The 14,593-nt window shown below is 40.3% G+C and overlaps 1 pseudogene; it reads left to right on the plus strand.

Moving 5' to 3' along the window:
* The first annotated feature begins 559 nt into the window (after window positions 1–559).
* On the plus strand, window positions 560–4,538 carry LOC132167327 (uncharacterized; annotated as a pseudogene).
* Window positions 4,539–14,593: the final 10,055 nt, after the last annotated feature.

The following is a 14,593-nucleotide window of genomic DNA, read 5'->3' on the forward strand; positions in this document are numbered from 1 at the left end:
AGTCCTTTTGATTGAGCAAGTGAGTTCCCTGATTAAGCACAACACTCCTCCGAAGTTCAAGGACCCCAGGGCCCCTACAATTTCATGCATCATCGGAAAAAGGGAAATTGTTAAGGCACTCTTAGATCTGGGAGCTGGTGTGAATTTACTTCCCTATTCAGTATATCAGCAGCTCGGCCTAGGGGAGCTGAAGCCCACCACAGTGATTCTGCAACTAGCTGATCGGTCGATTGAGAAGCCTAGAGGGATTGTAGAAGATGTGATCATCTAGGTGGATAGATTTTTCTTCCCAGTCGACTTTATAGTGCTTGACACCGAGCCTGTGCCCAATCCTGATAAGCTGGTTCCTGTCATCCTTAGGTGCCCTTTATTAGCCACAGCGAATGCATGTATCAATTGTCGAACTGGAGTCATGGAGATATCATTTGGCAATATGAAGGTTCGGTTGAATATCTTTACTGCATTTCAGTATGCTCCTGATCAGAATGAGTGTTTCTTTTTGGACAACATTGAAGAATATGTAGAAGATTCACTACCTAGTCTCCTGACAAAGCATCCAATGGAAGCTTGCTTGAATTACTTCGACTTTGAAGAGTTCAATACCGACCAGTATATCAAAGAGGTCCATGATTTGCTAGAAACAGCCGCAAGTGCAGATTTCCATCCATGGAGAGTAGTAAAGGAGCCCCTACCTGTGACATCGAGCACTCCTCCTGTTCCTTCTCTACTGTCTTCACCGAAACTCGAGTTGAAGCCCCTGCCAGCAAAGCTCAAGTATGCATTTCTTGGATCTAACAACACTCTGCCGGTCATCATTGCTTCCGACCTTCAAAGGACCAAGAGGATAGCCTGCTAGCAGTGCTAAAGGAATATAAAGAAGCCATTGGATGGACCTTGGCAGATTTGAAAGGCATCGACCCCTCTATCTGTATGCACTGGATCCATTTGGAAGAAGATGCTCGACCTTCCCGTGAGGCACAACACCGGTTGAATCAAAACATGAAAGAGGTAGTGATGAAAGAGGTAGTCAAGTTACTTGATGCAGGCATCATCTACCCTATCTCAGATAGCAAATGGGTGAGCCCCACTCAAGTGGTTCCAAAGAAATCCGGCATCACCGTCGTTGAGAATTCTACTGGAGAGTTGGTTCTACAGCACACAACCACGGGATGGCGTGTTTGCATCGACTAGCGAAAGCTCAATTCCCATACCTGGAAGGATCACTTCTCGCTCCCATTCATTGATCCAAATTTGGAGTGTCTTGCTGGCCAAAGCTATTATTGCTTCCTAGACGGCTATTCCGGGTATAATCAGGTTGCAATTAATCCCCAAGACCAAGAGAAGATGACGTTCACATGTCCATTCGGCACCTTTGCTTACCGACACATGCCCTTCGGCTTATGCAATGCACCTACCACATTCCAGAGATGTATGATGTCTATCTTCTCAGACATGGTAGAGAAATTTTTGGAGGTATTTATGGATGACTTTTTTGTTTTTGGATCTTCTTTTGATCAATGTCTCCATAATCTTTCACTTGTGCTTCAACGTTGCAAAGAAACTAACCTGATTTTAAGTTGGGAGAAGAGCCACTTCATGGTGCAGGAAGGTATAGTTTTGGGCCTTATAGTGTCCAAAAGAGGTATTGAGGTGGACAGGGCTAAAGTTGAGCTAATTGAAAATCTACCGCCGCCCACTTCAGTGTTGCAGATCCGTTCTTTCCTAGGGCATGCCGGCTTCTATCGCCGTTTCATCAAGCACTTCAGTACAATTGCAAGGCCCTTATGTAACTTGCTTGCTAAGGACGCCCCTTTTCACTTTGATGAAGCATGTCACAAGGCATTCCAGAAGCTCCGGTCTCTGTTATCTTCTGCCCCCATCCTGCAGCCTCCTGATTGGTCACTGCCCTTTGAAATCATGTGTGATGCGTCTGACTATGCTGTGGGTGCAGTTTTGGGCCAACGGGTAGGCAAGCTTCCTCATGTCATTTATTATGCTTGCAAGACTCTAATGGATGCTCAAGTCATACACAACCACCGAGAAAGAATTGCTAGCTGTGGTCTTCGTTCTGGATAAATTCCGCTCATATCTTCTGGGATCAAAGGTTATCATTTTTTATGATCATGCTGCTCTGCAACATTTGCTGGCCAAGAAGGAAACAAAGCCGCGATTGATCCGCTGGATACTACTTCTGCAAGAATTTGCTATTGAGATTCGGGACAAGAAGGGTACTGAGAATGTTGTTGCCGACCATCTGTCACGAATTTTATTTGAGGCACCCCAGCCGGTTCCTGTTCATGACTCTTTCCCAGATGAGCAACTATTTGAAATCACTCCGAGAAATCCGCCATGGTATGCCAATATTATCAATTATCTAGCTACAGGACGGATTCCTTCTCATTGGTTTAAGTAAGATAAGGATCGCTTCTTCAATCAAGTTCGATTCTATTTTTTAGAAGATCCGGAGTTGTTCAAGTATTGTGTTGATCAGATCATCCGACGCTGTGTCCCTGAGAGTGAATTTTCCAGCATTCTCACTTTTTGTCATTCTCTAGCTTGTGGAGGACATTTCAGTGCCAAGAAGACAGCAGCCAAAGTTCTACAATGATGATTCACATGGCCTACCTTGTTCAAAGATGCTTATGAATTTCGCCGAGCTTGTGAGAGATGTCAATGCCTAGGAGCCATATCTCGGAGGGACATGATGCCACTGAACCCCATCCTCCTTGTCGAGATTTTTGATGTCTGGGGTATTGACTTCATGGGACCCTTCACACCGTCTTGTGGATATGAGTACATTTTGGTAGGAGTGGATTATGTCTCTAAGTGGGTAGAAGCCATTGCCACAAAGACCAATGATCACAAGGTTGTGGTAATGTTCCTCTAAGCCAACATTTTAAGCAGATTTGGTACTCCTCGGGCTATCATCAGTGATGGAGGTAGACACTTTTGCAACCGGTTTTTCAAAGCCTTGCTTCTCAAGTACTCCATCACACATAAGGTAGCCACTCTGTACCATCCTCAAACAAGTGTCCAAGTGGAAGTTTATAACCGGGAGATTAAGCATATTCTGGAGAAAACAGTTAGGCCAGACCAAAAGGATTGGTCCTTGCACCTCAATGATGCATTATGGGCCTACCGCACAGCTTACAAAACTCCCATTGGAATGTCTCCCTATAGGCTGGTATATGGCAAGGCGTGTCACCTCCCTGTGGAATTAGAATACAAGGCTCTATGGGCAACTAAGCAGTTCAATTTTGACATGCAAGCAGCCGGCCCCCACTGGAAACTTCAGTTGATAGAGTTGGAGGAGCTGCGGCGAGATGCATATGATAGTGCTCGCCTTTATAAGGAGCAGACTAAGGCTTTTCATGACAAACATATCTTGCCCAAGACATTTGTGCCAGACCAGAAAGTATGGCTCTTCAATTCCAAACTCTAGATTTTCCCTGGGAAGCTCCGCTCCAGATGGGACGGTCCCTTCATAGTCACCTCGGTGTCGCCCCATGGCGCCGTTGAATTACGGGACCCAAAGGATGGCACTCTGTTCAAGGTCAACGGTCAAAGGTTGAAGCCCTGCATCCAGAACTTCCAGGCAGGTACAGATGTGGAATCCTTCAATTTGACGGATCCCGTCTATTTCCTTTGATTGAGGCACTGACACTCTGGGCTCGAGCGCACCCACTGTGCACTCGAGCCCACCCTGAGTGGGATCGAGCGCAGCAGCTCCACACTGACACACACTTGCACGAATGCGCTCGAGCTCACCATCAAAAGTGCTCGAGCGTACCCCAGCCCATCCATTCAACCCTCTGGGCAAGTGTGATCGAGCGCACTCGTTCAGAGGTCTCACGTGACCTTTTTAGGTCACAGTCCACTCTCTTTCCCCCATTTCTTCCCCACCGACGAAGACTCCCACTCACCACTGCACTCAAACCACCATGCACCGACCACCCCCACACCACTGTTCACCGCCACCAATCACCACCCCATCATCGCAGCAACCCACTACGACCACCACATTACCCTCCCCATCCCTCTTTCTCCCTCCCCGTTCCCTTTTCTCTCCCCCATTCCACCTTCCCTGAACTCCCAAGTGCCCATTGTTCCCCCTCAGTTTTTTTTTTGTGAGTAAAAAGCAGTCTGTGGGATCCTTTCCACACACGGACTGCTTCTGTGTTGGTTTGCTTTCTTTTTGCAGGGGTTGGGCAGCCGTGTGAGTTGGTTCTCTACCACTTCCCTTTTGAGGTGCCCACTAGGTGTTTGACAAAAAGCCTCAACCACGCAGCAGCATGCTTCAGGCCCCCGCCTCCACCTCCTGGTCTCCCCCCGCTTGGGATACCACCCCCGAAGCCCCATCCCAGCCTTTACCACGATGTGGGAAGCAACGGAAGCTCATCTTGGAGACGTCGTTTGCCATTGACACCGTCTTCAAAAGCCTCCAAGCAACAAAGTGGGCGGTCAAAGAATGCAAACGCCGCAGGCTCACAGCACTGTTCCAGCCAGTCAGCCCCGTTGCTTACGAAGGCCTAGTCTGAGAATTTTATGACCATCTAACATTTGATTGTACTCGGCCAAGAATCCTCTTTTCATCGATTGCGGGCATGGACGTTAAGCTGACCACCGACGCCATTGCTACTGCTTTGCAATGTTCTCATGCTTGCCCATCTAATATTTTGGCTCGAGATGGCTCCCCTCGGTACTCAGATCTACTGTTCGATCTTACACTACATTATATTGTGGACGACATCTACCATGGCCGTTATACCGATGATCTCCACAACTGTACAAGCAAGGTCCTGCTGCCTTCCCGACTTTGGTTCGTGGATTTCATTTTGCAGTGGAATGTGTGTTCGTTTGGACACAAAACTCAGCGGCGCGGCCCCTTCCTCGCGGCCCTGTATGCCTTTTAGAGAGGGTTTTGGATTTCCATCCCTCAGCTCATTTGGGATTAGATACACAAGTTTTGGGACGGGGCGATCATGCGCTGCACTCAGTGTTTGTCTTCATGGGGACTTCCCTTCCCATTTCTCCTCACCTATATCCTTCAGACTCGAGGCATTGAGGGTACACCCGCGGATGGGCCTATTTCTGCTCACCCTCAGTTCGGACTAATCCAGTGGAACCCGAGTTGTTCCCACATGCCGAGACGATGTTGGGAGCCCGCAGTAGTTGAGGACGTTCGGGAGGCTGATGGCCCTATGCACAATGATCCACCCACAGCTGAGCCAGCAAAGAGAGAGGGAGCGGCGTAGACCGTTACGATGAGCTTCTCATAATATGAGCCCATCCACCAAGAACTACAGGAGCTCCGATCTGCGCTTGCTACACAGAGGGCGGAGGACAGGCGACTGGCAGATGAAAGATTTGAAGCACAGCAAGAACTGTTGCGCGCTATTTTAGCACGGTTGTGACCTGATTCAAGGGCATCTTCTTCTGCGCCACAGTGACAGGTCAGGTACTCCTATCCCTTGGATTGCTTTACTGTTTTATCCCCACACACTGAGGACATTGTGTATTTCAAGTTGGGGGGTGTGGGCATACATGTTAGTTCTGAGCATGCAATTAATTTTTCTGTTGTGATTTGAAATTCATTGATGGGCTTAATATGACAAACACGTGATCACTTGATTGAGGAATTAAAGTTGTGTTACTTTCATTGGCATTATGAAATATTACTTGTTTCAATTTGATTTTCGCAAGCACACTAACATGTGGGGCATAAAATCTAGAATCAGTAATGTCTGGTTTTAATATTTGGAATGTAGTTGGGTGACTTATCGGGAAAATGACCATGGCATAAATTCTTTTTTTTTTAAAAAAAAAGTCGATCAATTTGAGCTTTCCACCAAGTAACCAGACCTCTTGCCTCATTAAGGAGTGAGTGTTCGCGTCAAAAAGTGAGAAGTTTGGTTTGATTGATAAAAAATAAAATAAAATAAAATAAAAATTAGCTTAGCTTCGTAGCCTTTTTGTCCCGAGTTAGTAAGTCCATAGGGGTGTCTTTACACCTAATACCCTAAAATCGTCTAGTTTGGGAGTCATTGGCTTAACGCTCGATACATGGGTCAATCAGAAAGCTTAAGGGAGCTAAGTGCTAATTCAAAAAAAAAAAAAAAAAAAAAAGAGAATTTTTGCCTTGGTTGTTTTATCTGATGGGGAGTCTAATGAATTTTGAGTATTGATCCATGCATGATTGAGATGAGTTTTGAAATCCCATGACTATGTGTTGAGTTCACATACACCAGTTGAATCTTGTAATATCTCATAATTGCCATGATTGAAGCTAAGTTGTAATTTCCTGAAATTGTGAAGATAGTGTTTGTTCTATTAAGCCTGCTAATGAATGAGAACCATGATGGTCGTGATATTGCATCCTTGGGAACTACATGGTTGAAAAATGTTTGTGGGTATCGTTCCTGGAAAACCCTTACGAGACTTCACTTGTCCTCTAGGGAACTCCTAGGGGTTTAAAAGGCTTGTTGCATATGCAAAATGCAACCGTACATCCCACGAAAGATGGATTTATCTTTTTATTTTCACTTTATTTTCTGTTTTGTATTGCTAAGGGACTAGCAATATGTAAGTTGGGGGGTGTGATAAGCGCCGAATGTTGCACATTCAAGCCCCTTAATTTACATATGTTAATTCCTTAGCATTGTTATTTGTTTGATTTTGTTTTGTTTTTCTGTTTCAGGTCTAATTTGACAAACCATTGAAAATTGGGTTTAAAAGGGCAAAAAGTTGGGCATTTTGGATCTAGGATCGAGCGCAGCTACTCTTGAGCTCGAGCGCACCTGCGCTCGAGCGTATGCGGGTAGAGATCGAGCGCGTAATTGTTGCGCACAACAGTTAAGCTCCAGCGCACTCGCTTGAGCGCAAAAACCTCGGATCGAGCGCACTCGGGCGTGTATTGCATGGCAGCAATTGTTTTCCAGCGTGGATTTGGTTTTTAGTCTCCCAATTGGATTGGGAGACTGACCTCCTGTTTTTTGAGGGTTTCTAGGGTTTTTAGGGGTTTCCTAATCCCTATAAATAGGGCTCTAAACATTGTAAACAGACACACCGCTTTCTAGATTTTAAATTTCAGTAAATTGTCTGTGGAGCTTAGAAGATCATGAGCGGCTAAATCAATTGTTGGGTATTGATGTAACCCTTTCCAAGCACAATGGTTTGATTGTATTTACTTTTTAGCTTTCAATTTATGCATGTTGATTGCATAACCCTGATAATTGCTACAATTGATTTTTGTTCATCATATTAAATGCAATTGTTCTTTAATTCCAAGTCAATATTAGTAAAATTCTTATCTTGTCTTAGAAATTATTTTACTATTATTGAACTCAAATCATTCTTATTTTCTGTGATTATAAGAATGATGGTTATACAATGGTTCTTTATTGGCATGCAATCAATAGGGTTAGATAGACCATACCTAGGAAAGACGGATCGTACTACGCCCTAGTTTAGTGTAATTTAGGTAGACGATCCGTGCCAACCGAAGATGGGTTATGCTATTCCATTGATTGTATGAAATTATTTTCATTTCTTGTTTAAATTATAACATGCATAGAATGAATTGCTAGAATTAAATATGGTTAACCATTGATGTGCGGATCATGGTGAAGTCAATACCCTACTCTCTCTCTCTTATATATTTACTCTCTTTAATTTCATGCACTTTGAAATTACATAAACAAATCATTCTCTTTTGAATTAAGTTAATTTTAATCTTTCAAATTTTGATAACAACACCCCTGCAATCCTTGAGGTTCGACACCCTCTCTATAGCCGTATTCTACAAAGATTCGTCCTATTGCGAGTGGTTATTTTTATAATTGATATTTTTGGTCATAAAAATACCACATCACTACTCTTTTCATTTGAAAGAAAGGAAAAGATATGTTGATTGCTCAAATTTATGTGGATGACATAGTTTTTGGATCTACAGTTGCTTCTCATTCACACTCTTTTGTTGAGGAGATGAAGAAAATGTTTGAAATGAGCATGATTGGAGAGCTGTCTTATTTCCTTGGTTTATAGGTTCAACAATCTGACCTGGGAATGTTTGTTTCTCAGACCAAATATGCTAAGGAACTTGTAAAAAAATTTGGTCTTGATGGAAAGAGTCACTCTTGGACTCCTATGAGCATTAGTGTAAGACTTTTAGCTGGCTTGACCTTACTTTCAGAGTTGGTGTGTGTGCTCGCTTTCTAGCAAACCCCAAAGAATCTCATTTAACAGCTATTAAATGCATTATCAAATATATGAATGGTACTATAAATCATGAAATTTGGTATTCTAGGAATATCAATCTAAACTTGGTAGGATATTCTGATGCGGACTGGGCAGGATGTGCTGATGACAGAAAAAGTACCTCAGGTGGATGCTTCTATGTGGGAACCAATCTTGTGGCTTGGTTCAGCAAGAAATAGAATTATATATCTCTCTCCACTGCATAGGCCGAGTACATTGCTGTTGGAAGTTGTTGCACACAGCTCCTGTGGATGAAAAAACTTCTGAAAGATTATGGGCTTGATCAAGAGAAGATGGTGGTGTTTTGTGACAATCAGAGTGCTATTAATATTTCAAAGAATCCAGTTCAACACTCTCGTATGAAACACATTGACATCAGGTATCATTTTATTCATGATTTGGTTGAAACTAATGTTATTACTCTTGATCATGTCGGTACAGAACGTCAATTGGCAAATCTGTTTACTAAACCTGTAGATGTGTCTCATTTTGAATTTCTTCACTCTGCAATTGGTGTTTATGAATTGCCTGAAAAGGTTTGACTGAGATCCAAGGAAGGTCTTTGGTGATTGGTGTACATTTTTTGTTGTTGTTGTTGTTTTGTTTTTGCTGTTTGGTTATTTTTGTTTGTTGGGAGTTTCTTCTATTGTCTTTATCTGATTTGGGATTCTTGTTGTATTCTTGGTTGAATGTATTCTCCATACTCACAAGGTAGCATCCTTGATTGGGTTGTAAGGAATGAAGACGATTGTTTTGTTGTTTGTGGAAACCAGAGTAGCTCTTCTCTTGCTTTTCTTTACTCTAATATGTTTGTGAGAGCAAGTTTGTCTTGACTCGTTTCTTTCTAATGCATGTTCAATATAACCTACTGTGTCTAAGAATGAGAATGTGGGACTTGTTTTATGGACTTTATTTATTCTTCAAATACTTTTGTGTGTGTAACAAGTTGACCCCACAAGTTTCACTTGTCTGTAAAAGTGTTCATGGCATCACCTCTCTCAATGACAAGTTTGTTTTTGATCAAAGATTAGTGCTCGTAATGAGTCCTAATGATGACATGCTTTCTCATCCATATAGAAAAAGCTGGTGTCATTGCATTATGTTAAAAGGTGAAATACTCATGGGATTATGAATTCTTAATAACTCTTGGACAATTGAGAAGGAATGGGTGTGTGACATTCTACTGATCCATAAAGGGTTCTGACTTTTGTGAAACTAGTTTCTTTTGAAGTAATATCTTTGTCCTGAGATATTTTCCATTGTCCTGTTTCTAAGAACCTCGTTTTTTGTTTCATTGAACATGTATTATTTTGATAGTGTGGTTCGGACACACTTGTTTAAACTATGGAAACGAGTGAGCTCCAAGTCAGAGTCTCCTCTATGCTTTTCATACAAAGTTATGTTCTCTTCTTTCCTCTTTTCAATGGTTGTGGCTTGTGGTTGTCTTGTGAGAATAAGTTCATTCTTGAATATGTCTTGATTGATATCCCTTTGGCCCTTATGACAAAAAGGGGGATAGTTGCTATGAAATGTTCTAAAGCTTCTGATGGGTTTGTTGAAATTTTTTTTTGATGGATTTTTTTTTTTGTATGTTTTTACTGTGACTGGTTGCCTTCTTTGCCTTCAATCTTGCTCTTGATTTTCTTGTAGATATCTTCTTCTTTGTTTTGGATAAGATAACGTTTGTTGTGTGACATGTTTTAGATTATAGTTTTTCTTCTCGTTTCTCTTGAGCTTTTTTTAAGAGAAAACTGTTGGGTTGTGTTTCGTTTAAACAATTCAACAATAGTCTTGGTGAAGGTTCGCTTGACTTAGCACTTTGGCACTTTGGTTTGTTTTTGGTTTGGTTTTAGAAGATATGGCCTATGTGTAGGTCTATTGTGGTCTTGTGCCTTGTAAAAGTTTTAAACCTTTGTTGTAGGGTTTTTTCATTGAATGGCCAAAGGGGGGGATTGTTAAGTTTTAGATTGGCGTAATTCAATGACCATTCAGGTAATGCTTTTTAGCTTAAAACTTTGAGAGTATGTTTTGGGGGTATTCCTAGTACTTTTAGGGTCTTCTGAGAAGTTCCTTGATTTCCCGTTAGAAGTGCCATCAAAATGAGGCTGGTAACGAGACTGAATAAAGAGCCCTCTGTTTTCCCGTCAAAAGCTAGTCATAATAGAACATGTAACGGGAGCAAATATTGGTCTCCCTGTTTTCTCGTCAGGAAGCCCGTCAAGATGAGGATGTGACGAGAGCATTTTTGGACTTCCTATTTTCCCATCACGAACGGTGTCAGGGCGGGGATGTGACGAGAGTAGAAACTAGACTCCCTGTTTTCTCGTTAGGAACGGCGTCAGGACGAGGATGTGATGGGAGCACCAGTTGGTCTTCCTGGTTTCCCATCAAGCACTGGTTCAAGACATGGATGTGATGAGAGCATAATTGGACCTCCTAGTTTCTCGTGAGGAACCTCATCAGGACGGGACATGTAACTAGACCAAAGCTGGATTCCCTGGTTTCCCGTCAGCTGGTTCGTCAAGGTGGAACGGGTGATGAAGTAAAGGCATTTTTTCTTCCTGTCAGAATGGGATTGCTGTCTCGTTAAGACGTGAGAATTTTAGATCTGCGAAATCTGTTCTTCCCATCATAACGAGAAAGTGTCCTGTTATGACATGACGAAGGAAATGTTTTCTCTATAAAAGGTTTTCTTTCACTTTTCACTCTTAAGACTTTGGAATTTTATTGTCAGAGCACTCTCTTCTCTAAAGTCTCCTTTTCTCCACTAGCATTGTGCCCTAGTGGTATTGATTTTCAAGAGGGGACGTGATATAGCATGAAGCTGTCCTTTCTCTTGTTTGACGTGTTGACCTTTGGCGTGTTGCCTTGCCCGATTAATGATAAAGCTGAAATCTTTGATTGGCGTTTGTTGAAGAAGTCTACTGAAAGGTCAGTAAAGGAAGTTGCTACTTGAAGATGGTCATGATGGAGACAAGCTGGGAGCTTTGTCGTTCTTACTAACTTTTAGAGGTGCTCAAGGGTGTGTGTATCACCTATTTTGTAACTATGAGTCTTCTTTTAGTGAGTTCCTAGGTTTGGCTACCACGGAGTGGTTTTTACCATGAGGTGCTCAAGGGTTTACCACTTCGTAAACAAAGTCTGGGTTGTGGTTGTGTTTACTTATTCTGCTGTGCTTGTTGTGTGTTTGATGAAAAGGCTTAGTCTTCAATATTTTTGGTTGCAAGAGGTAGAACTTGATCCTTATATTTTATCAATAAATCATGTGTATCTCACTTGCTATTAATAAAGAGAGACGCGTCAATTAAAAAAAAAAGAAAAAAAATTAGACATGCGTCATTTTTCCTCAACCCAATTTAGAGGAAAATTATATCTCAAAAACACCCAATGTCAATTTTCAAAGTTTCTCTCTCTTTCTCTTCAAGCTATGTCTGAAAAGTCTGCAAACAAGATATCTCAAGGCTACAACCAAAACAGGTGATTTCTCTATGTTCTTCTCAAAGTTTCGGATTCTATATAACCTATCTAAAGTTTCTATGTCTCTCTTATGCAAAATCAGCGGTAAGTTAAGCCCCATAACGGAGTCCTAGAAGCTACCAACTGTTGTTCAGTTTCTAATCAAGTATTTTGTAAGTATGTTCAATGATTCATCAAGTTTTTGAGAGTTTCCTTTCAACAAATTTAAGAAAATATCTCATTTATATTTTTCATAAGGGATAAATGCAAAATTAGTTATTGTGGTTGGTCTAAATTACAAATCGTAAAGATATAAAAAATAATTCAGAGATCCTCGGGATAGGCGAAAATAACAATTTAGTCCCTACAATCAAATTTCGTTAAAACACCTGATGAATTTTGTTAGTGTATCACATCAGCAACAATAAATGACCATATATAAATAAACAAAAGACACCTTTCTTATTTATTTATTTTTTTTAAGATTAACTTTTTTAACTTTTGAATTTTTTAGTTTTATATATTTATATATTTTTTTATTAAGAGTGACACTTGTTGGGAAAATATACTTCCCGTCATGGCTGATGTGTGCCAAATATTGCATATTTTGACCCCTTAATTTACTTGTGTTAATCCTTTAGCTGTGTTATTATCTGATGTTCTGTGTTAGTTTTGTGTTTTTAGTATTTTGTAGGTGTTGAAGAAAATATACTTTGAGAAGACCTAGATGATGTGGTTAAGTTTAACCAAATCCAAGAAATTGGTAAATCGGATTAAGGATAAGATTGGATAAAATTTCGAATTGGATTCAAATTCAGATTCTACATGTTTCAGTATTTTGATCATAACTTTTCGTTCACATATCCGATTGAGGTGATTCAAGTGGCGTTGGAAAGCTTACTCAAAATACTACAATTCATTGTGAAATAGGATTTTCCTAATTCAGACGTTTACTATTCCAAAATCGTCCCGTAATTAAATGGTACAAACCTGGACGAATTGTATCCGATTTCAACTTGTAAAACGCTAAGTTTTAGGTCTGTAAATAGGGAATTATCAGATTAGTTTAGGGGGCTACGAATTTGAAGATTGCAGAGGAGAAAGAAGAGAGTTTAAGGTTTTCTTAACTTTTGAATCTCTACTTTGTGATTCTTATTTGTAAGTACTCGATTTTACATTATGAATTCAATCAATTTTGTTTTGTCTTTCAATAACATGAGAGGCTAAACCTTCAACTAAGGTTGAAGATGAAGCCTCACTTATGATTAGCAACTTTGTTTCATGTATGTAATATTTCCCAATTTAATGGTTTAATTGCTCTATTGTTTTACTTCTAATCAATTGGATTGAATAACTCTTGGATATCTTTTGTGATTCAAGGATACACTTGATGATTTAAGATTATTCAATATAATTGATTGCTTGGTTTTCTTTGTTAAAAATTGGATTTCCCCTGTGATTTATTCTCTGGATACAATTGATGTTTTGATAAAGATTGGATATTTTCTTGTGATTTACGGATACAGTTAATGATTTGATCGAATATTGGATTTCTTTTGTGATTTGGGTTATGAATGGATACATGGGATCTTTTGATTAATTCTTTGAAGCAATAGTAAAACAAACTTAAGATTTATATGTGAGAACTTTGGGGAATATTATAGATCATGAAATTATGTTGTTATGAATTTGTGAGTGTGGATTCTGAAACTTTAGTGTTTCGTCATAAGATTTCAATCACTTTAAATTGCTCATGCTTTTGTTTTTTTTCATTCAAACAGAAAAATCTCTCAAAAATTTGGAACTAGATTAGGATTTAATTAATTTAGATTTAAAATTGTTTTCAAGAATACAATTCCCTGTGGCTTCGACTTCGCACTTGCAATCCATTAACTACAATTGATTCGTGCACTTGCGAGTTAAATAAATTTGCACAACAAGTTTTTGGCGCCGTTGCCGGGGAATTGTTTATTTTTTGAAACCAATTTATTTCTACATCCGTTTTATTCTTCTACTAGTTATAATTAGGATTTTATTTTTCTGTAATTTGTTTTGTTTTATTTGTGTTACTAATACAAATTTTTTTTTTTAAAAAAAAGATTTTTCTTTTTGTTTTTTGTTGTTGTTTTGTTTGTGTTACAGCCCTGCTACGATCGAGCACACTTGTAGCCAAGACAGCAACCGCAACAGTTCAGTAGATTTTTGCCAAAATCTTTTGGTCCTTTTTTGTGAATTTTTAGTTTCTGTTTAAATTAATTTCTGCTTGCAATTGTGTTTAGTTAGTTTAATATAATTTAATTTAGTTCAATTCATTTCAGTTTTTAGTTTATTAGTTTGTTAGGTTGTTAGCTTGTTAGTTCCTATTTGCATGTTCGGTCGTAGGGCTTTAAATCTGGAGTTAAACGCTTTTGATCCTGAAATTGAAAGAACAGCGAGAGAGAATCTAAGACAGCCACCAAACTCACCCACCAATTCTCAAAGTTCCGAGTCTGATTCGGAAAAGTCTGTTAAGATGGGAGAACGGAATCAACCTAGATCCCTTAGGGAGCTGTTCGTACCCAACATTACCAACACACCGTCATGTATAGTGTTGCCAGCTACTCGCTTCGAGCTGAAGCCGAGTACAATAGGTCACCTTCCTGCATTTAGAGGATTAGAGAATGAGGATCCATATGTTCATGTGAGGATTTTTTTGGAAATTTGCGACATTGTTAATACACAAAATGCCCCAGCAGAAGCGGTGCGCCTTCGGTTATTCCCTCTGTCCCTACATGATAGGGCGAAATCCTGGCTACTCAACAATAGGCCTGGATCTATCACTTCTTGGGATATGTTGCAAAGCAAGTTTTACCACAAGTTCTTCCCAATTTCCAAAATCAAT

This window comes from Corylus avellana, chromosome ca1 (assembly GCF_901000735.1).
Source record: "Corylus avellana chromosome ca1, CavTom2PMs-1.0".
Classification (NCBI taxonomy): domain Eukaryota; kingdom Viridiplantae; phylum Streptophyta; class Magnoliopsida; order Fagales; family Betulaceae; genus Corylus; species Corylus avellana.